Below are 24245 nucleotides of genomic sequence, written 5' to 3'. Positions count from 1 at the left end.
CGAGAGATTCCGCAGGAACAACTTGGGTCTCACAAGCCCTACCAATGGCAGCACCTGTCATCGCAGGACAGTGGCGCATCGCTGAACTGTTGCACCTCTCCGCCAGGAGCGCAATCAGGACTCCCAGGAATCTTTGAATGTATAAAGTTCTACCATAGTACAAGTCTAAAGTGATGCAGTATCAAGCAAACTTACATCAAATGAAATATCAAGCGAAGTAAGCTAGTTCAGGTCAAGAAAAAGCACAGAAAGTCGATAAACCATGCAACACCAGGGCTAATCGTGCTAGAGCACGATAATTCGTGGTTGACCCGAAGACCCGTGATTTATTTGCTCCCACGTCTACGCATTATCCAAACACTGAGTGTCAATTCCCTACCATACCTGCAAGAAATTTGGTTAATAAAATCAGGCGTGCGATTAAGTGGCCAGAGGTCTCACCAGGGACAGAAATAAACCAAGATATGTCCCAGTTATTTCGAGAGCAGTAAACTTTTTTCCTTTTTTAGCACATCGTAAAATGCAAGGTAGAGCGAGCGATGATTTAGACCAAGGTGTTTAAGCTCCTGCTTTATTTCCATGGTAAGACTACAGCGGTTGGGTTTGCCCACCACACTGCGGCATCGCTTTCCTATACTGAAATTCCAGCGAAAATAGAAATTAGAAAACAAATTGCTGATGGCCTAGCTCTTTTAGACCAGGGTATACGTAGCGAAAGCGCGGAGGCTTCTGCATCGGAAGTGTGTATTCACTAGATGCGCTATCATTCATGGTTAAAGCTTGAGCCGTCGTGGCGGAGTGGTAGCCTCTCCGCCTCCAACGTCAAAGGCCCTTCGATTCTGAGCCTCGGCAGAGGTTTTTTTTTAAATTTTATTCAGTGAGTGTGCGGGTGGGTTTTAGTGGCTCCCATAGATGCCGCCACCGAATACGCTGGTTAGCGGTTAAGCGTAGGCTCTGTTAAGGCGCGTTTATACTCCGGCGTAACGCGCGTGCGCACTGCACGGCGACGTCACGTCGGCCAAAGCGAGACCCTCTGTACTCAAACTGCGCTTGACCGCCGACGCGTTCGGCGGCTTCGGCGCACCATGACCGCACTGGCGGAGACTTAGAGCGCGTCTCTATTTCGCGCCGACTGCGCCAGCCGCCGCCGGCCCGGCCAGGCTGGTTCGGCTCCGCGGCTAGGCACGCGTTGCTTATCAGAATCGTCGCCGTCCATACTGCCGCTTCAACTGTGGTTGCGGCGCACGCGAGCTCTCCTTTTCAATCCTCCGACATTTTATCTAAAGCCCCTCAATGAAACAAAAGTAGCGCAAAGCTTTGAACTTCCGGCTTCCCTCTCCTAGCGCGCCGCCGGTTAATCGAGCCTCCCATTGGCCGAGGCGCTGTGGTCACGTGTTAGCGCGCGCTTTTTTGCTCCGCAGCAGACGCCGGCGCCATTCCAGGGGCAGGAGCTGCGCTTCGTTTTATTCGTGTGTAGCAGTTTTGGCGGCAAGTGTTTTTCCATCTTTTTTTCGCGTTGCGGCGATGCCGAGCTTCTGTTGCGCGTATGGATGCAACAACGGAGGAGGCAGCGGAAAAAAGTTTTTTGCAATTCCGTCCGGAAAACGCAACGCGGCTCGCCGAAAGGTTTGGCTGCACAGGATCGGCCGGGCACACTTCGACAATGTGCTGGATCCGCGACTTTGTGAGGTGAGTGGCCGTTCTTCAGTTGTCAGTCTTTTTTTTTTTTTTTTCGGGTGACTTGGTGCGAAGCGCGAGCGACTGCAGCCTTTCTTCGCAGTAAATGCGGTTTGGCATAGTTGTATTTGGATTCGTTCGCTCGTAGGCCACGAAAGCTGTGCTTCTTGTTGTCTTATATGACCACTGTGCCAGTTCTGCTAGATTCTGCTGGTGCAACTTTGATGTTACGCGCATTTCGTGGCGTGTCGACGTGGTTGCAGTCAGACTCGTTCGCAGGCTCGACTCGAAAGTTACGCTTCATATTGTTTGAGCCCCCATGTTTACGTGGCTCGCGTTGGAGGTCTAGCTTCCATCTTGCGCACTGCTGCAGGAATTTTTGTCGCAGTTGAACTCCTTCGCTTACGAACCCCATAGTAAAGAGCCGGTTCTCGCTGTCTGATACCCGCTGTACATGCTGCTCGCAATATAGGTCTAGCTTTGATGTTGGGCGCATTGCTTGCCGTATTTGTGTCGTTACAGGTGGAATCCTTCGATCCCGAATTCGATAGCAAAAGGGCGGTTCTCGCTGTTTGAGCCTACGCTGTTCATACTGCTCGCGGTGCTGGTCTATCTCTCATGTTGGGCGCATCGCTGGGCGTATTTATTTTGTTGCAGTTGGGCTCCGTCGCTCACGAACTCGACGCCAAAGAGGTGGTTATCGCTGTTGAAGCCCCCGCTGTTCATGCTGCTCGCTATTCACATCTAGCTTCCATGTTGCGCGCATTGCTGAACGTATTTGTCAGACAGGGTTCATACCAAAATCGGGCATTACTATGTCTAGGCACAGTAACGCAGCTATCGCTCGAATACTCCATATCTGCGTGGATAATAATTGAGAATGCAAGCGATGACCTCCGTTAAACATAATTGTAGACATTTTGGGTTCAAGGCCGTCGTAGCTGCCGCGAATTCGTGCAAAAAGTCACGTTGCGTGGGACTTTGTAATGGGATAGGTGGTGTCAAATGAATGACCAACGCAGGGGTGCGCGCTGATATTGACGATTTCCAACGTCCGACTTCGGCAAAGCTCTTGTGGCCTTCTGTGGGGTCTGCTGACGTGTTAACACTTGCGCATAAGTTCTGAAAGCTCACGCTCTCTATATATTTTTCGTGCTTTGTAATGTTCCTCGCAAGGTTGTGTCATACAAAATCTTACTTTATTCGTCTTAGGATCACTTCACCGAAGACCAGTTTGAGAGCCAAGTCCTTCGGAATTACGGTATTAAGAAATTAAGGCCAGATGCAGTACCAAGCCTTTTTGTGCATCGAAAGCGGCCCACAACCAGGAAGCCTCCAACTAATCGTAAGATGATCGTGGTTTAGTTATTTATTCCTCATCTAAAAATATATAATGCTAACAATGTGCTTTGGAGCAGAATTGCCAGCAAAAAAAAAAGTTGTGTGCCCCAGCATTGTTAGCTTTCGTGTCATATAGTCATTATTGCAAAACGGTGTGATATGTAATACCGTGGAAACTCGCATGTAAATCTTGAACTCTACTCTCAGCAAAACTGTTCTCGTTAGGGAACCTTAGCACAAAAGGCTAAGAACTTCAGTTCGGAGTAGCAGACATCCGTTCTCTTCTCTGCGACTGTCCATCTTTGCCAGGTGGAGTCATGAGCAAAAGTACCGAACAAGCTCCAATTAAGTCCGGCCCCGCAGCAGGTCTTGCACCGGGAGAACATGCTGATGGTGAGTTCTGCTATGCTCTGGCACTCTGAAATGCTAGATATGCGTCGTATCATGGCGAGCACATTTCGCTCTGGTTTTCAGATGAAATTCCATCACTAAGCCCACCGTGCGCACCTCGCCTGGACCAGGACCTGTCGGCAGCTCCACAGAGCTCCAGCTGTGGGTATTATACTTTCATGCAGGTACATACTTCGTGTGAACGGACGCCATAGCTTAATGTCTCGCCTTATTTTTTGCAGGTGCCACTCATGGCACGCAGTCGGGCTCTCAGCAGGGTAGGACACCGCGAAAGCACACATTTATATTTGAAGCGCCGTTTATGGTTTAGCGTTATGCCTTACTGTTACTGCCCACCATCGACAGGTGCTCTCTACGTAAGCCCCGATTCAAGCGCTATATCCTCCGGCTTCGCAATGCTTCTAGCAGCAGCGGAATACTCCGAAGGTGACTTTCGCTCCGCTCTAATTGCTACATACTTCCTCGCTCATTGACGCGCAACTTTTGTGTGGCATGCAGATGGAATGCCGCCGCAGATTTGGTCAAGCGTGCCCTGTGAACCTCAGCTTGGCCAGGCGCCGTCTAACTTTCCATGCAGCTCATGTGAGTACTGCTCCTGGCGCCATAAGACGACGTCAGTCCGCAATCTCACGTCTCAATTTCTTGCAGCTGCTACTGTCTACACGCAGAACTGCTGTCAGGATTGTAAGGGTCAAATGAACCACATATTTCAGTTTCGAAGCAGAACTTTTTTTTTCTTACTCTTACTCGCTCTCTACGACAGGTGGACTAAGCGAAGACCTCGAACCAAATGGAGCCTTTTCCGGTTTCGCAGTGCATTGCTCACAAACTGAACACGCTGATGGTGAGTTCGCCACACTTCTATGTGCGGGCTGTGCCTTGTTTCATGGCGTATGCCCTGCATGTGGCCCACAGATTGTGTGCCGTTGCACACTGCATTCCGTGGACCTCAGGTGGACCATTTCCAACCAGCAACTGTATGGAGCTCAAGCCGTGAGTTCTATTTCTGTGTCACCTATTTTCTTCGAATTAATGCATTCAATTGTTGCGTTTCTATTCTTTGCAGCAGCCAACGTAGTCGTACAAACCGGCTGTCAGCCAGGTAAAGGACGGCGGTACTAAAGATTTTACTTTTAAGCAACAGTTGCTTTAAATTGCCATCACTTTCAATGTTCGTCTTTCATAGGTGGCGGCTGTACTCTGTACGCTCAAGATATCTCTTCCTCGTGTAGTGTCCCATCTTCCAATGACCAAGATACGAGCTATCAAACTGAAGGTAATCTGTTTGTATTCACGTTCCCCAGGATATTTTTCCTAAATACTGCTGTTCCCCATTTCTCCACCAGGGCGATGCTCTAACTGTATCGTTAATGAACAAACCATCATCGGTCTTCAGACCGAGATCAGGGACCTGAAAGCAAGGCTACAAAGCACAAAACGGCAGATGTTCCTCTCACGACGACAAAAAAACAAACAAAATGTTGAAGGAGGAGGCCGCACTGAAGAATCGATTGAAGCGGTTCCTTGCACCTGACCAGCTGAGGTCTATGGAACAGAAGACCATGAAGGAAATACGGTGGACAGAGGCAACTATTGTAAAAGGCCTAAAAATACGGCTTTCCAGCGGGTCAAGAGGCTACAATGTTGTCAGGGAAATAGGTGCACCACTGCCGGCAGAGAGAACCCTTCAGAGGCATCTTGAGGGGTTCAAGCTCTCGCCCGGAATACTTCATGACATCCTCCGTGCACTTCCAGCCAAGGTATGTTCACGAACCACGACTAACTAGTTTTTTTCCATGTGCTTTTGGTGATGACAGTGGAAGCATAATGCTAATAATGATGTTTTCGAGAATTAGTAGGTTGTCATGTGGAAGGGAAATTTAAAATCTCAGGCTGTTTTCAGTGGTAGGAAGTGTGCATTGAGACCAAGCGTCAAATGCTCGGGGGCGCGCGCTAAAATTTATACGCTTTGCCCACAAACACCTCCGCAGCGGCTTATTTTTGACGGTTTTCATTCACGAATAACCAAACTTATTTCCGGTGTGTCTCGTAATTTCTTTTAGGTGGACAGCATGCAGAATCATGAGCGCCACGCATTCCTGATGATCGATGAAATACAGATCACACCTGGCCTTGCTTTTGACCAGACGATAGGCACTGTGATCGGAAAGCCCACTGTTCCTTTGAGGGATGGGTCGCTTCCAGCGGACACGATGGCTACGCACGCACTTGTTTTTATGCTGGGAGGCGTGACCACCCGATGTAAGCAAACAGTTGCGTACCACTTTTCGGGAAATTCCTTTTGCAGTGCTAGTGTCAAAAGTATTATTTTTGATATCGTTCGTGCTTGTGAGCAAATTGGAATAATTGTCGATGGTGTTGTTAGTGATATGGGAGGCGGCAACCAAGGCTTGTGGAAGCAGTTCGGGATTGTTGGTGGCAAGCATTCTAGACGCAGAGTGTCTTGTGAACACCCTTGTGACACCAAACGGAGTTTCTATTTCATGGCAGACACTGCACATTTGCTTAAGAATTTGCGGAATCATCTGACTCGTGGGCAATCCTTTTTGTTGCCAGAAAATATTGTCCAAAAGAACCAGTTGCCATCCAACGAAGTGCACCTTGAGCATGTAAAGCAACTAGTAGAGCTTGACTCAAAACTTCAGCTAAACATCGCCCCACACCTTAAGCCAGCTTGTTTGGACCCAGGCCATTTCGAAAAAATGAAGGTGGGATTGGCGTTTTCGTTATTTAACCATGACACTGCAGCTGCTTTGCGCTTTTTAGTGGATCGAGGTGACTTGCCAAGGGATGCACTCACAACTGCTTGGTTTTTTGAAGTGGTGTTCAAATGGTTTAAAGTCATGACATCTAGAACTACGAAACTCGCCATAAGCAAGTTTGATGAGCAAAAGTATGATAACATAGTTGTGTTCCTACAAGAAGTAATTGTTCTCTTCGAGCGTATCCTCATAGGTGATCCGAAGAAACATGTCTGGATGCCAGTCCAGACTGGCATCATCTTATCAACAACAGTTGCACTAGAACTTCAGCACTACTACCTGAACACAAAAGGATTTATTTGTGTACTTTTAAGCCGTTTTGGCCAAGACGCGCTAGAAAACCTTTTTTCTACATTGAGGTCAAAAAACCCAGTTCCGAGGCCCCTTGAGCTTCGCTCTGCACTTAGAGCGGCAACAATGGCGCAGTTCCTGAAACCAAGCAAGAATGGTAGCTATGCTCCCGACACAGGATTTTGTCTTGTTGGTTTAAGTAAGGAAAATGAGGGTCCTACTTCTACTGGAGAAGCTGAAGTCACCCTTCCTGACGACATCTTATTTCTAAGCATACCAGAGCAAGAATCATTGCAATACTTAGCTGGATACGTAGTCAAGAACGTGCAGAAGAATGTATCTACCTGTTCAGCGTGCATGGAAGCGATAACATGCCACAAAGCTAGCAAGCTGACGCAGCTGAAATCTTATTCAGAAACGATGCGGCTGGCCTTACCATCAACAGCTGTTGTGCAATTCTTAGAAACAGTAGAGGGCCTTTTTCGAGCAAAAAGTAACGCTCTTATTCAGAATCACATCACTATTTCGCAATTAGAAGCTTCTGTTTCGGAAAGTGTAATGACTGCTAACTGCTTTCCCGATTGTCACAAGGTTGCTAGCAGAATACTGCGAGTGTTTTTACGAACAAGGATGCATATACTTCTAAGGAAGGAAAATCAGCTTGCAGATGAAAATGCAACCTCAATAAAGTGTGGCAGCCGAAGTGTCGGAAAAAAAGTTGCTACTAGCAACGTAAGATAAGCAAGTTGTTCCAGTTAGAGTAAACTGTATGACAACATTTCATGATTTGAACAGCGCGAACTACAAGGGACAAGAAAAGAAGGGAAACAGGACAAGCGCTGACTCGCAACTAAAAGGTTTATTCAATGAAACCTTCTTATATGAAGAAACAATCAAAGGGAAAAAACAACACAAAAAACTAAAAACCATGAAACGCAACATTCGTCAGGTGCTCCCGAGATAATTCATCTCCCTATCGCAAAGGAACACAGAAGGTTTGCTGACGCACTTCAGTTGATCCCCTGCGATGTGAAAAGCCTCGACAACTTCTCGTGTCGTCTGATCACTGTGGGTGTATAGCACACGGGTTTGATTGAATAATGCAGTGCATTTTTTCTTTTTCTTTTTCATGACTTTACATTCTAGACAATGTTTGACCAAATGCGAAAGGTCATCACCATTGTTTAAGTTGTTCCTGTGCTCTTGTAGGCGCTTGTTAAGGCAACGCCCTGTCTGACCAATGTAACGCGCTCCACAGGAAAGGGGTACACTGTATACGACACATGTTTTACAGGCCACAAACTTATCCCTGTGCGCAACGCCACATCCTTCTTTTTTCTCCTTGGCCTCTTTCTTTCTTTCAATGGCAGGGCATATCTGTTTGAGCTTGACGGGGGCTGTAAGGAACACGCCAACTTTGTACCTACTTGCTACGTTCTTTAGTCCGTGGGAGACGCGGTGAACATATGGCAAAACGGCAAATTTCTTCTTTTCAGGCTGGACGTCTGTCGTAAGCGGAGTGGCCAGACGCTTTAATGACTGAATTAAACGAGAACACGCCCCTGCTATCATCTGGTCTTGATATCCAGCAAACTTAACCCTAGACAACTGGGTCTGGAAGCTATCTTGAATGGTGTGATGACAGGACTTGGTCAAAGCACTTCGCAAGCAGGAACTGATAATGCTATTTTTTACCAATTTGGAATGACCGGAGTGAGAATTAAGAAGTGTCTTTGTACGTAGCAAGTAGGTAGGTAGGAAAGAACGTAGCAAGTAGGTACAAAGTTGGCGTGTTCCTTACAGCCCCCGTCAAGCTCAAACAGATATGCCCTGCCATTGAAAGAAAGAGGCCAAGGAGAAAAAAGAAGGATGTGGCGTTGCGCACAGGGATAAGTTTGTGGCCTGTAAAACATGTGTCGTATACAGTGTACCCCTTTCCTGTGGAGCGCGTTACATTGGTCAGACAGGGCGTTGCCTTAACAAGCGCCTACAAGAGCACAGGAACAACTTAAACAATGGTGATGACCTTTCGCATTTGGTCAAACATTGTCTAGAATGTAAAGTCATGAAAAAGAAAAAGAAAAAATGCACTGCATTATTCAATCAAACCCGTGTGCTATACACCCACAGTGATCAGACGACACGAGAAGTTGTCGAGGCTTTTCACATCGCAGGGGATCAACTGAAGTGCGTCAGCAAACCTTCTGTGTTCCTTTGCGATAGGGAGATGAATTATCTCGGGAGCACCTGACGAATGTTGCGTTTCATGGTTTTTAGTTTTTTGTGTTGTTTTTTCCCTTTGATTGTTTCTTCATATAAGAAGGTTTCATTGAATAAACCTTTTAGTTGCGAGTCAGCGCTTGTCCTGTTTCCCTTCTTTTCTTGTCCCTTGTAGTTCGCGCTGTTCAAATCATGAATATCTACCAACTCGCCCAAATCAACGTTTTGCTAAACCATATGACAACATTTCTTCTTCTTCAATATGAGCACACTGTCGACATTATGCGCGATTATTTGCCTTTTCGTTGTTTTTATGTTTGTCGGAAAGGAGTGATGCAATGCCTGTTGCACTGAGCAGCTAAATACTTCGTCGTGCATTTTTGAAAATTTTCTTACATATTGCGTGGCCATTGCATCTGAAAGTGATTTCACTGTGATGCTTGTTCTGTTTTCTGAGCGACAAAATATTCTTGTAACGAGCTGAATGGCTTGTAATTATTCGCCGCTACCATGCGTAGTTTCTTCTTGCGTACTTTTGTCCATTTTCTCGGTGTTGTTATTGCAGTGTAATAAAGAAAATAAACTGTTTTATTTTGTACAAAATATGCTGCAAGAGAGATTCTTTGTGGCTCGGACAGAGCTCTAAACAGGCAGTAAGCTCATGCACCTAGCCATGACACGGCCTGCATCCTTATCAGAGCAAGCATAAAGCACCTGTTGGCGTTAGGCTGGCAGTTAATTTTTTTTCAAAGCCGCATATAAGACTTAAAGAATTTTTTTGTAAATTGATGCGCGCAAAAATAAATCTTTTTTGTGTGTTTGAGCAGCTGCCGGTTGAAAAATCGCTGAGAAAATTGCCAGTACAGATATGGGACGGAACTACGCGCGTGGTTTATTATGACAGATGCTCATTCACTCAGCCACAGCATATTTTCAGACTTAACACATTGGTTACGCTTGTACAGTACTGTCTGCGGTTTGGAGATATAGGGAGCTCACGCATCTTTCAACGCGCGCGGAATGATATTGGCATGAAAGTGAATTCAAAGCAGTAGCACCGCCGCGGTGGCCGAGTGGTTATGGCGCTCGGCTGCTGACTTCAAAGACGGGGCTCGATCCCGGCCGTGGCGGTCGCGTTTCGATCGAGGCGAAATGGCAAAGGCCCGTGCACTGTGCGATGTCAGTGCACGTAAAGGTAGCCCAGGTAGTCGAAATTATCTTGAGCCTTCCACTAGGGCGTCCTTCATAGCCTGAGTCGCTCTGGCACGTTAAACCCCGTGAACAAACATCAAAGCAGAAGTGTGCACCCAGGTTTTGGTCACGGACCATATGGGATTTAAATAACGTGATGCTGATCATTCTTTTCTTCAGAAACATATAGCAGTGATAAATTATTTCGCGTATATGGGAATGCGAAGGTTGGAACCTAACAACACGCGATGTACTGCTTTGTAATCACATGTTTACTTATTACCATAACAAACCTTTCAAGAACACGTTTCTCATAATTGTCCGAAAGGTATAGTTGCTTAAAGCAGGTGAGCTTATAAAAGTTTGGAGTCGAGGCATTGCCAATGTTTCAGAAGAAATATGAGAGACTTACCCCATTCTATTTTCTCCTTGCAACTTCTATATTTTCACTTCAAGCAACTTCCTATACGAACCAACGTGTTTGCTGCAGAGAGAACTGAGTAAATTCGTGTCTAGATTTTTCAGCATATGAGTTTTTTTTTTCCTTTTGCACGATACTTCGACCGAAAGCAATTAATTAACTGCGGCAGTCCAGGTGACTGCGCGTTAGGCATGGAGGTTACAAGAGGGAAGGCAATGTTCTCTTACAAGCCATTATTGCATATGCTGGCCCGAGATGATAATCACCTAAACAAGCAGCATTCGAATGACTCATGTGGTGCTGTAGTTGCTCACGAAGCAGCGTTTAAATGCCTTCTTTGGTTGCTGTTAATCAACCCAAACTATTAACCCTATATCAAAATTCTGATCACAATCGTGTTACAGTGCGCAACCATAGGGCATCGTGTTCGCCTATTGAGAAGCAAACATTGCGTGGCTACCATCAGTCGGATATTTTTAATGGTAGCCTGCGAGGTGTCCGAGGCATATTAACTCCGAAATAATCTCCAACCTTTCCTGCACTAAAATAATTAAAATTGAGACGAGTAATCACCTACACACTGAATAGCACAGCCCGTTGCACGAGCGAACGTGCCTTTGAGAGAATATATTTAGGAGCATTAAACCGCCATCCGCTCAAATAAAGCCTAGGCCGCACATCTAGTCGCATGTCGGTCCACTTCCTCTTGGCGTAGTTAAATTTTTAATAAGATTGGGCAAAAGATGCCGGTTGAAAAACACGACTTCGAGACATTCACTATAGTGCCGCGAGCTCGCTTGCTCACTCCACTTCCACCGTGTGCACCGTGATCAAAGCGATCGCAGTACAAAAAGTTCATATAAAGTAGTGTGACTTGGGTCGGGGCAGTTATTTGGGTATGTAATTTTTTTATCTCCCATGCCATGCGGCCGAATCAGCGGCAGAAAATGAAAAGTTCATTCGGGCGCGCTGTCCACTGCACGCCAAAGCGCGAGCGTTGGGAACACAACGCGCTGAGTATATTCACAATAGTGCCGCGAACTCGCTCGCGCACGCCACTTCCAACGTATGCTCCGCAATCAAAGCGATCGCAGGACAAAAAGTTTCGATAAAGCAGCGCAGCGTAGGTCGCTGCAGTTATTTCAGTAACTTATTTTTCGTTCTTCCATGTTATCATGCCGTTTCGACCGATGCCAAAGCAAAAAATGCAACACAAAATTCATTCGGGCGCGCGTAGGCGCGCGGTCTGCTGCGAGCCAAAAGCGAGCGTTGGGAGCGTCTGCTAGCAACCCCCGGCCTAGGTGCCGCCACCGTCGGCGCCCGGGAGGAGCCGAGAGGAGGAGCGCCGGCATAGGAGGAGGAGAGAGGAGATGTTACTTTTAGTCTATTGAGGGGCTTTAATTTTATCAGGCATGCGACGCCGCTGGCAAAGCGAGCGGAGGCGAGCGCAACGACGAGGAACGCGGTGTGACGTCATACCAAACGGCGGCGGCGAGCCGCGAGGTGTGACGTCATGCCAGATGGCGCGGCGAGCGCGCGAAGCACCGTAGCCGTCTATCATATCTCGGTGGACACGCTAACCGCGCCGTAAAGGAAGGAATAAAGGAGGGAGGGAAAGAAGAAAGAGAAGACGGAAAAATTGAAAGTTGGATTTTGAGAAAAGGCAGGGGATTCTTCAGCGGGCGCTCGAAGCGAGCGGACGTGTTTTTTAGCTTTCCGCTCCTTCGGACACTGGGCCTAAGGCTTCGCTGTGCTGCGGGGTCTCCCCATGGAGGCCACAGACACCGTGAACGAGCGACAGCCTGCGTTCGGCGGTGACGATGAGCAACGCAGGGCAGGCCGCTCACGATCACGGAGACGAGCGACATCCAGAGCAAGGTCGTCCAGCACCATTCGGCGGATGCAGGCCGAGATCGCTGATCTGCGGGACACGGTGAGGTGCCTGACTGCGGCGCTCATCGCCACCTCGGAGAACATCGTGTCCGTCATCGGGACCTTGGACGTGTCGCCGGTGGACCCACGCGTTCTAGCCTTGAGGGGCGCCATGGCGCTTGCTCACCAGACGCAGGACTCCATTGCGGCTCCCTCCCGGCCATTTCTGGCCACCCCTGCGCCTTCCGCCGCCATTGCTGCTCATGGGAGATCGGCTGTGATTCCCTCTCCTTCTGATGCTGCTGCTGCGGGCTCACCGAGGACACCTGCAGCCGAGGAGAGCATGTGCACCCCGATGGACGAGTCTGTTCTCAGGAAACGGCGACGCTCAAAGGGGTCCGAGGAGGAGAGGGACGCGGAAACCAGCAGGGACATCGCGGCGGCCAAGCGGGAAGCTCGAAGCACCCCCCCCCCCCCCATCACTGCTTCCTCTCCCTCCACACTTGAAAAAGCAGGGCCTGCCCAGCACGAACCCCATGGAGCCCACCTCCAGCCTGCTGCTGCTGCTGCTGCTGCTGCTGCTGCTGCTGCTGCTGTTGCTGCTGGGGCGACGGCGTCCAGAAAAAAACCGGGTGCGACCTCGCCAAATCCCGCCGCACGAGACCAGGGAGCGGCTGGGGCCTCGTCTGCTGGCAGCGAGCGCGCCCAACTCCGCGGCGCGCCGCAGCAATAGGCCGCAGACAGCGGCGACGCTGATGCTGGGGCCAGCCTGGTACCGTGGCGCACCATCACTACCAAGGCGCAGCGGCGTCGGAGAGATGCCCTGGAGCGAGCCGCGGCTGCCGTGGAGGTCTCGTCCAGCCTGGTGGGGACAGTGCTGTTTCGGCCGGCGAACCGGGGCACCGCCTTCACCAAGGAACAGGGCTGGGAGCTGGCCGAGGAGATCGGGCCCCGTCCGGGCGTCCTCGCCGTCCGGGCACGGCGGATTGCGGTGGCAGTAGACGCGGGGAGCAGTGATGCTCTCCAGGCCCTGCTAGCCGCAGCCGTCATCCGCGGCGTGCCGGTCTGTGCCAAGGAGCCTCCTCCTCGGAACCAAAGCTCTGGCCTGGTCTTCGGTGTGGACGGGCGCAGGACGGCAGAGGAGCTGCTAGCGGCGGCGAAGCCAACGGTGCCGATGATCTCGGCGTCGCTGTCGGGCAGCACACTTGCTCTCCGTTTTGCGGCGCCGACACCACCGGCGTTCTACACCATATTCAAGCGCAGGCTCGCGGTCCGCCCCTGCCGAACCCGGCCGCTCCAGTGTGCCAAGTGCGACGGCCTGGGGAATGCCATTGAGGCGTGTCGCACTCCTGCCCGATGTACGCGCTGAGGCGGGCCGCACGAGCCTGGTACTTGCGCGAGCAAACCCCGCTGCATTAACTGCGGGGGGGCGGCACGCAGCCATTGACCCAGCGTGCCCGCACTGGCAGCGAAAGCGTCACGTTGCCACTTTAATGGCCACATCCATGGCACCGATGTCCAGGTGGGTTGTCCGAGCCGTCGTCCAGGCTGAAACAGCGGCCCCAGCCCAGCAACATCAGCAGGCTACACGCGCGCTTTCTTAGGCCCAGGCCGTCAGGGGAGCACCCCAGCATCAGCAGCAGCAGCAACCGAAGCAACGGCCGCGCCGGCAGCGGCAGCGGCGCTCCGGTTGCCCGGCGTCCCGTGCAGCGCGACCCGAGCCGCTTCTCATGCCCAGCCCCCTGACGCACAGGACGCGGAGATCGCGCGTCTAAAGCTGGCGTTGCGCGCCCTCAGCGCACTTTTCCCGGGGGGAGGGGGGGTGGGGCACCGATGGACACCGGGCTTGCTTAGAAGCAGCGGGTGCTCCCGCACAGATAAGCCAGCATGATAGCTAGCCGGCGGACTCCATCCCGCATACCATCCATCCTGCAGCGAAACGTGCGCTCACTTGCGGCGCGGTACGCCGAAATGCGAGTTCGCATCGCTCAGGATTCGCCGGAAGTTATCGCGCTGCAGGAGACGTACGTACGTTCACATGACGGGGAGCCCCAGATGCGGCTACCTGGCTACATTGGCTACCACTCAGCCACCACGTGCGAGGAACCCACCTGTGCCGCAGTGCCCTGCTGTGACACATCTCATCGCCCCTGGAAATCAAGGTGCGCGATATATGTGCGGCAGGACGTCCAGCACACCCTCGTCGGCTCGGCGGCGGCGACATCTGACGCCCAGGAGTGCGTGGTGGTGACAGTGCGCGTCGGTGGTGTTGACAGGTCGGTGGCCAGTGTTTATATGCGTCCAGCTGTCGCGTGGAATGCTCTGTGTTTCCTTGCTGTGCGACGCGCCAAATCATCTGTGGTGATTTTAACGCCCACCATAGAGCGTGGGGCAGTGCGCGCCACTCCGCGCGTGGAGACGACCTTCACGACGCAGCAACGCAGCTGGGACTCGCCCAATACCCCTTGAACACCGGCAAGCCCACCTTTAGACGACGCGGAACAACCGGCTCCTTCATCGACGTTCCTTTCGCATCAAGAGGCATCGAGGCGACATGGCGCCGACCACCATCTCTCTGGGGCTCGGATCATTACTCCATCCTAATCGAACCCACTGCATTGGAGGCGCGCCCCGAACGTGCATACTCCATTACCAGCTGGAGTATTGCGTTCAGGCGGGCGGTCGACGAGGCGGCGGCCACTTTTGAAGATTTCTTTTCAAGTCTAGTCCGAAGCGCTCTCGCAGCCACCCAACGAGCCGAGGTAAGGGCAGGGCAGCCCACACCTGATATGAAGCTGCTCAATCTGCGCGAGAATAGAGATCGCGCAGAGCGACGGGCGCGACGGACTGACAGAGCCGCCGACTGGACTGTCTACAGCCGCCTGGACGCGGCAGCGCGCCGGCACCCCAAAAAGCTATACCACCGGCAGTGTACTTCATTATTCCAAAGGATGGAGGAAGATGTCAGTTCGCGGAGGCTGTTTGACACCTTGCGGCGCATCACCGAAACACAGGCAAACCGTCCACCGCTGGCCGCCCTCGCAATCTCCAGTGGGCTCAGCTTTGAAGAGTTGGCAGAGAGCTTTGCCGGCCGGTTCGCGCCGCCCAGCCCCGCAACCGCAGCTAACATAGCTGCTGCTGAGAGCCCCAGAAGCGACGCCAGTCTCTCGCCCGTCGCCTCAGAAGGTCCATGTGATGCGCCGTTCACCGCGGCGGAATTGAACAATACGCTGCAGCGCTTCCGCCGCAGCTCGGCGCCCGGACCGGATGGGGTGACATACCGTGCAGATGCTGCAAAACCTGGATACGCAGCAACGACAGATCCTCCTGCAGCAGATCAAACAGGTGTGAGAACGCGGGGAGCTACCGGAGAACTGGCGCACCGCGGTCGTTTGTTCCATCCGAAAGGCAGGGCGCCCACCTGCGCAGCTCAGGGGATACGAGCCAGTGGCATTAACATCAGCGGCAGGTAAGCTCATGGAGCATATGGCGTTGCAGGGTCTGAACGAGCGGGCTGCGGAGGCTGATTTGTTTGACGAGTGGCAGACGGGTTTCCGAGGGATGCGGTGCACGGCTGATTCTATATCGGACTTTGCGGAGGCTGATTTGTTTGACGAGCGGCAGACGGGTTTCCGAGGGATGCGGTGCACGGCTGATTCTATATCGGACTTTTTTACAGGCCCCGCCGCGGTGGCTCAGTGGTTAGGGCGCTCGACTACTGATCCGGAGTTCCCGGGTTCGAACCCGACCGCGGCGGCTGCGTTTTTATGGAGGAAAAACGCTAAGGCGCCCGTGTGCTGTGCGATGTCAGTGCACGTTAAAGATCCCCAGGTGGTCGAAATTATTCCGGAGCCCTCCACTATGGCACCTATTCTCCCTTTCTTTCACTCCCTCCTTTACCCTTCCCTTACGGCGCGGTTCAGGTGTCCAGCGATATATGAGACAGATACTGCGCGATTTCCTTTCCCCCCAAAACCAATTATTATTATTATTATTTTTACAGCGCTGGAGCATGCCAGGGCGGCAGGCCAGCTTGCGCTGCTGCTGTTACTGGACGCCTCGGGTGCTTTTGAGAACTTTCACCGCGCACCAGCTCTCGCGGTGCTTGAGGGGGCCAGTGTGAGCGGGCGCCTTTTGCGATAGGTTCACGGCTTCCTGAGCGGGCGCACCATGCGCGTACGAGTAGAGGGTAAGCTCTCCAAGCCTCGCCCGGTGGACGTGGGCGTGCTGCAGGGCTCTGTCTTATCACTCTCTAATGTGGCCATGTCAGTGGTGCCGGCCTCCCTCCCCACGAGCGGCCGACGCCATGTGTAGATGTCCATATATGCAGACGACATAGCTCTGTGGTGCCGGGGACCACCGGGCGAGGCGCTCCGCGTACGGGGGTGCCTTCAGGGAGCTCTGACCGCAATCGTGCCAGCTTGCGCGGCCTTGGTCTCTCGCTGAGCGCGGACAAATCGGTGGTCATGGCCTGCGTTTCGCGCTCGCACGCGCACCTTGCGCCACTGTCGCTGGACGGGACTCCGATTCCTTGGCGTAAATCGGTGCAGCACCTTGGCCTGGACATCGACTGGCGCCTTTCCTTCCGCCCCGCGGCGACCAAGGCCTGTCTGCAGATGAACAGGATCACCGCCGCCGTGCACTAGCTCACCGCTCGAGGCCAGGGCATTTCTCAGCAAGCCGCGCTGCGTCCGTACAATGCCGCAGCTTTGGGTGCGGTGCTCTATGCGCTGCCGCTCGTCACGGTGCACAAGCCGTGCTAGAACGAACTCGAGCTCCAACACCGCAACTCCCTGCGCGTGTGCCTAGGCTTGCCCAAAAACTCGCAGTGCGCCGCAACGTTGGCCGAGGAAGGAGCGTGGCCACTTGAGCTCCAAGCAGCTCGCATGGCAGCGAATCGCTACGACCGGCTTCACCGCGCACCAGACGGCGGCTCGCTACTGCAGCGTATGCGCTCGCACCCGCGCTCACGAATGGGCGCGGCGCTGCTCGAGTATGAGCAATTGACTCAATGCCCACCCCCTTACGTCTCCTGCGCGCCCTGGCCTGCTGCCTCGGAGGTACAGCGAGAGATTGTCGGCATCGCGGGGAAAGCGGATCATACCCCTCTGTGCTGTGCAGCAGCTGGCCAGAGCCGTCATACACGAGGAGCTTCAGTACCATGTCCTCGTGTACACCGACGGCTCAGTGGCCCGCGACACCTGCTCTCTTGCAGCGGCGGCTACCATCCCCGCCCTGCGACTGCACAGCCAGCAACACGCAACCTTCCTGGACTCGTCCACCACGGCGGAGTTGATGGGGATCCGGATCGGACTGGATCTGCTGTTCACCCTTCGGCCCTCCGCCGCCCAGGAGTGCTCTGCTGTGAGACTCCGGCGCCGCCCTCAGCCGGCTGCAATCTAACAGCCGCGGTACCCCACTAGTGCGGGAAATTCGCTCGCGCATCGAGCGCCTCGCGCAGAGCAGATGTGCCCTGCGTGCACAGTGGGTGCCCGGTCACTGCGGCATCGCCGGCAGCGAAGATGGCATCACCGGCGGTCGCGCACTTACACGGTCGCAACGTGTAATCATCCTCCGCGCGCGCATTGGCTGCGTTTGGCCCGGGGAACGACGGGAGCATCACGGAATCGCGACGAGTGATGTGTGTGACGGATGCGGTGCAGTGGAAACGCTAGAACACCTGCACTATCACTGTGCCGCGTTCGCCGATGCTCGTCGCGATATGCTTGCGGCCTATAGGGTTCTAGGCATACTATCAGTCTCCCTCAAGACGCTATTGTGGGCCGGAGGGCAGTGCGCGCACTCGTGAGCGAACCTTGGTGAGCCTTTGTGCATTCCTCAGACAGATGGACTTGACGTGCCATCTGGTCTCCGCCAGGTAGTTACATGCAGGGACCGAACGCTCCGCAAGTTCTACCTTGAACGATTAAGAACTGGGCGCCCCACTCCAGCTGTAGTAACACAGTGCTGTGCGCGTGTTTTAATTCCTCCATCATGAACTAATCATGCGCACATTCTGCACACAATTCTTATTGTGGAAATAGTTTGTATATATTACTCCTCCTCTTATCCTCCCTTCCTGTCCCCTCCCCTCTTTCATTTCATTTCTGCATTCTGCCTGATATCCTTTATTTCCGCAGGCCCAGCTCAGGTGCTTCAGTGTCAATGGCAGATGCCGGGGCTAGCAAAAAACTTTTCGTGCCTTTTTACTATTACTTTAATTAAAAGACCACGACCACCACCAGAAAAGGCAGCGGCGGAACCCCTGGGGTTTGGTGCTACTAGTGGCGCATGCGCAATAGTGACTAGGTAGCAAGAGAGAGAGAGAGAGAAATATCCGTGGCGAGGCGCGCGCTGTGACGTCATGGGCCTTCTCGGAGCACCGCCACGGCGAAATCGCAAGTTCGCGGCCAGTAAAGCTTTCGGTTTAAAAGATACGACTGTACTGAACTACTCACAGTGTGAATAAAAAAATTCCCCACCCACACCGCCAACAAGCTTTGATTTGACAGTGGAATTTTGTAGAATCATTTTTTGCACCGCAGCCGGTTCTTTGAAACATCACTTAGCTGAATTAGGACTCCTTTCCGGGAAACAAGACTTAAACTTGGAAATTCAACAGCCTTAATATTGTAGCGGATGAAATGGCTTTAATACAGGTGAAAGCTCGGTGGATTAAAGCTGGTCGCCGACGGCCCAGAGCCCAGATCTGACTGCGCGCGCCTCTCTCCTCTTCTTCCTCGAACTCCGCGACGTAACAATTTCCCCGGGTGCAGATGATTCTCGTCCCCGAGAAAGTTAGGTAGATCGGCGATGGCAGCGCTTCAAGCGAGCCACATGAACAACTTGTGTCTTGCAGGAACGGCGTTTATCCGTCGTCACTTTGGCGACGACGTAATTCACGTCAGTCAGTTGGTCCAACACGACGAAGGGGCCATCGTACTTGTACAGGAACTTCTCACACAACCCTCTTTTGCGGATTGGCGTCCACAGCCAGACATAGTCTCGTGGAGAGTAAGTCACGGCACGATGACGCAGGTCGTAATCTTCTTTCGAACGGCGTTGCGAGGCCAGGGTACGTAAACGGGCTATACGACGGGCTTCTTCGGCACGGCATAGTATCTGGACAACCGACTCGTTTTCGTTGGGGGAAAACAGGAAGATCGTGTCGAGAAAAACGCGGGGAGTTCTGGCATAAAGCAAATAGAAGGGAGAATATCCGGTGACCTCATAATTGGCAGTGTTGTAAGCGTGCGTCACATATGGCAGCTCTGCGTCCCAGTTTCGATGATCAGACGAGACGTACATGGACAACATTGTCGTCAGAGTGCGGTTGGTGCGTTCGGTAAGACCGTTGGTCTGCAGATGGTAGGGTGTGGAGTGTCGGTAGTCCGATCCACAAAGCCGGAGCATTTCTTCCATGACATCAGCAGTAAATTGCTTTCCACGATCACTTATTATAACACGGGGTGCGCCATGGCGAAGAATAACGGTGTGTAGGAGAAATGTCGAAACAGCATTAGCCTTTGCGGTAACGAGAGCGGCGGTTTCCACGTATCTGGTGAGATAGTCTACACACACAATCACCCAGCGGCGTCCCTCAAAAGACTTTGGGAAAGGACCTAGAAGGTCAATTCCAACTTTTTCAAAAGGAGAAGTGGGTGGTTTGACGGGCTGCAAAGGACCGGCCGGCGGGATGGTTCGTGGCTTAAATCGTTGGCATTCTTCACATGTTGCAACGTACTGCTTGGTGCTCTTATAAACTTGCGGCCAATAAAAACGCTGGCGAAGTCGATGCAGAGTGCGAGAGAAACCTAGATGTCCAGATGTGATGTCATCGTGCATAGCGTGCAAAACTTGCCGACGGAGACTTTTCGGAACGACCAAAAGCAGGGCAGCACCATCAACGGAGTATTTCTTCTTGAACAAAATGCCATCTTTGACAGTAAAGGGCGTTGAATCTACTCCTCCTTCTGCCTCTGCTATAAAGGGCTGCAGTGAGTGGTCGCGACGTTGCTCGCGCCGAAAGGTCGCCTCACTGGGGAAGGTCGGCGCGAGCGAGGCTAAACACCGGTCGAAACAGTCTTCATCGGTGACTGATGTCGGCAATGGGTGGCGGGACAAGCAGTCTGCATCAGCGTGACGGCGGCCACTTTTGTACGAGACAGCAAAGTTATATTCTTGCAAGCGCAGTGCCCAGCGCGCCAGACGACCATATGGATCGCGAAGTCCGATGAGCCAGCATAGAGAATGATGGTCTTTGACAATAGTGAAGTGGCTTCCATATAAGTAGGGTCGGAACTTGTGCACAGAGAACACAACTTCGAGGCACTCCAATTCGGTGACAGTGTAGTTACGCTCACATTTTGTTAACGTGCGGCTGGCGTAGGCAACAACGTTCTCAGCCCCACTATGCAGCTGGATAAGTACTGCCCCAAGACCGACGCCGCTGGCGTCAGTGTGAACCTCCGTCACAGCAGAAGGGTCGAAGTGCCGCAGGAGGGGTTCTGAAGTGAGAGAAGATTTGAGGAGATGGAACGAGGACTCGCACTCAGGGGTCCACACAAACTGCGAATCCTTATGCAGAAGAGATGTGAGGGGGTGGGCAATTTGCGCAAAGCCAGCAATGAAACGACGAAAATAAGAAGAGAGTCCCAGGAAGCTCCGAAGGCTTTTCAGGGTGCGTGGAATCTCGAAATCGCGGACGGCAGCGATCTTCTGCGGATCGGGCCTGATGCCATCCTTGTCGATGAGGAAGCCAAGAACTAGAGCTTGCCGGCCCCCAAAAATGTCACTTCTTAGAGTTCAAAATGAGTCCCGCTTTGCCGATGCATTCGAGAACAACACGCAGTCTGGCATTGTGCTCCTGGAAGGTCTTGCCGAAAATGATGACATCATCCAGATAACACATGCATATTTCCCATTTTAACCCGCGAAGGATAGAGTCCATAAAGCGCTCGAATGTCGCGGGGGCGTTGCACAAACCAAACGGCATCACATTAAATTCGTACAAGCTATCTGGGGTTACGAAAGCTGTCTTCTCATGGTCGGATGGATGCAGGGGAATTTGCCAATAGCCAGATCGCAATTCAACGGAAGAGAAATATGACGCGGAATGCAGACAATTGGCGGCGTCGTCAATGCGAGGTAGCGGGTACACGTCTTTCTTGGTCAACGCATTTAAATGACGGTAGTGAACGTAAAATCGCCAAGAATTGTCTTTTTTCCGGACTAGGATCACAGGTGCGGCCCACGGACTAGAAAACTCGAGGATAACTCCTTTCTGCAGCATGTCGTCCACCTGTTCTTGAATTAACTTGCGCTCATCCGGAGATACTCTATAAGATTTCTGGAGAATAGGGGGTGCGCTTCCAGTGTCAATTTTATGCTGCAGTCGAGAGGCAGGGAAATGGCTACCAGATCCGTTGGAAGCAAAACCGAATACTTGGATATGAGCCGTCAAAATGTCTTTCAGGGTATGGCGTTCACTAGACGGGAGCGATTTGTTGCCCATGCGCTCAAGCGCAGCACCATATTCAGACTTTGCTTGCGCGGCGCCGCTGCAATGAGAAATAGTTTCAATGGTGGGGGTCACATGGTTCTCAAATCTCGCGAGTACTAGACCAGAAGGAAGACGAGCAGGCTCTTCTGACACATTCACAGTCCAGAGGTGTGCATGACCACCCACTGCCTCCAGGATGGCACGTGGCACCAACACGTTTTTCTTCGCCCCGTTCTGAACATCTGGCTCGACGACTATTGAGTGTCTTCCCAAGAAATGGTCCGATGATTTCACGGGCACAAATGTTGCCGTCATCGGAGGCAGCAGCACATCTTCTGTCAGAGAGAGAACTCCTTCATGATGACGGGACAGGTTATCCACTAATGCCGGAATAGTGTTCGACTTCAAAGAAATCTCACCGCTACCAAAGTCAAGCGTTGCACCACACTCGCGCAAAAAGTCAACACCCAAAATAACGTCATGTGTGGTACGTCTCAGCACAACGAATTCTGTTCTGTAGCACTCGTCACCTAGTACAACTGAAGCCGAGCACAGGCCAACCGGAACTAGAGTTTCACCCCCAACTCCACAAAACGTACCAGTTCTGTCCCACACAAACATAACTTTGTGTCCAAGGCGGTTCTTAAATGAAAGACTCGTAACTGACACAGCGGCACCAGTATCAACCAAAGCATCCATCTCAACATTGTCAACACAAACTGACACTTTGTTCTTTAACATGATGATAGGCAGAGGTATTCCCGAAATTGACCGTCCGGCGACCTTACCTCCATCGGTCGCACCACCTAGTTTCCCAGCGGTGGAGAAACGCAGCGGCGACGTGGGGATGGTGAACGGCCTTGCCGCTGCGGCGGCGGAGTAATACTGCGATCGGAGACAGGGGAGTCATTGCGTGCACATCGGGGGGGGGGGGGGGTGAGGGGGGGGAGAAGGAGGCTGATAGAAGCTAGCGGGTGGCCGCTCCCACTGGGCGTCATTCCTGATGCGTGGTGCGCGTTGTGCAGGGGGTCGAGAAAGTTGTCGACGCGGGCAAAAGCGGGAGATGTGTCCGCTGCATCCACAGCCGTTACATATGGGCGGCTGGCGGCTCTGGTAGCTCATATCAGGATCCGTTGGAGGTTGAGGAGAGGCGACAGACACGTGACGGGGCGCACCACGAGGCACTTCACCAGGATGGGACGGACGCTGCTGGAAATAAGGGTGCGACGTCGATTGCCGGGTCCGCTCGGAGCCGGTGGTGTAACATGGTCCGTTGCCATTTGGGGCAGCAGTCCATGGAGTAGGCTGTTCCCATGATGGCACGGACCTCGATGGCTCTTGGTAATGTGCATCAAAATTTGTACGTGGCCGCTGAGCAGCCAACTCCTCGCGCACGATCCTCCTGACTATAGAAGCGATGTCTTCGGGGTCGGGGACGTCGATGCTGGCGACGGTTGTGACATTCGAGAGGCGGCCGAATTTGGGCGCTATCCGGCGTGCTTTAAGCGCCTCAAATGCACGACACTGCTTTGTGACATCTGCAACCGTATCAAGGGTGTCGCGTGAAATAAGGAAGTGATACACGTCCTCAGCAATCCCTTGAGAAGGTTTCCGACCTTATCATCTTCTAGCATTTGCCGGTTGACAGTGCGGCAAAGTTTCAAGACTTCTTCGATGTACCGCGTGCATGTTTCGCCGGGCAGCTGGGCTGTCTGAGAAAGTTGCTGCTCAGCGCGTTCCTTCTTCGCAAGAGTGTCTCCGAAGGACTTACTGATTTCTTCGACAAATCGGCTCCAGGTAGTGAGAATTTCCTCGTGGTTCTCAAACCAAGTCAGAGCCGTGCCAGCAAAGAAGAAAATGACATTGTACAGGCGGGCGGTAGAGTCCCAACGGTTGTACTTGCTGCACCTTTCATAATGCCGAAGCCATTCTTCAACGTCCTCTTCGGTCTGGCCGTGGAACGTACGCGGCTCTCGCTGATGGAGCAAGGCCGTCTCTTGGTCAGGTCGCTGTACCCGAGTCTGCGTCGCTTGCGTGGTAGGCATTGGGAGGAACACTTGAGGCGAGAGAGGTGGCAAACCTGCTACACGGCGCCTGCGACGAGGTACTGGCGAATCGAGGACGTATTTACCCAGCACCTAGCACCAAATGTAGCGGATGAAATGGCTTTAATACAGGTGAAAGCTCGGCGGATGAAAGCTGGTCGCCGACGGCCCAGAGCCCAGATCAGACTGCGCGCGCCTCTCTTCTCTTCTTCCTCGAACTCCGCGACGTAACAATATTAAGGTATTGAGGTGCACAACAAATCTTCGGGGGGTTTGTAAACGCGGTGCGTCGACAGTGGTGCTTCGGACAGCGGAGCGCTGCGCGTGCCTACCAACGTTGCGCTTGCGCGCGTGCAAATGGTGTGTGCGAGGCGACGGCGACATAGAGCGTGGCGAGCAAGAAGAGCGGAGAGCTGACGTGTCAGAAAACCGAAGTGTGAAGGGAGACAGCGCAGCGGAGATCGTGTCATTCAAGCGAGGTGGTGGCAGCC

General features: G+C 52.5%; 1 pseudogene; it reads left to right on the top strand.

The window, feature by feature from the left end:
* The first annotated feature begins 1524 nt into the window (after positions 1-1524).
* Positions 1525-20976, top strand: LOC144098195 (uncharacterized; annotated as a pseudogene).
* Positions 20977-24245: the final 3269 nt, after the last annotated feature.

Source organism: Amblyomma americanum, chromosome 7 (genome assembly GCF_052857255.1).
Source record: "Amblyomma americanum isolate KBUSLIRL-KWMA chromosome 7, ASM5285725v1, whole genome shotgun sequence".
Classification (NCBI taxonomy): Eukaryota; Metazoa; Arthropoda; class Arachnida; order Ixodida; family Ixodidae; genus Amblyomma; species Amblyomma americanum.
This window is presented reverse-complemented; position numbering and strand designations above follow the sequence as displayed.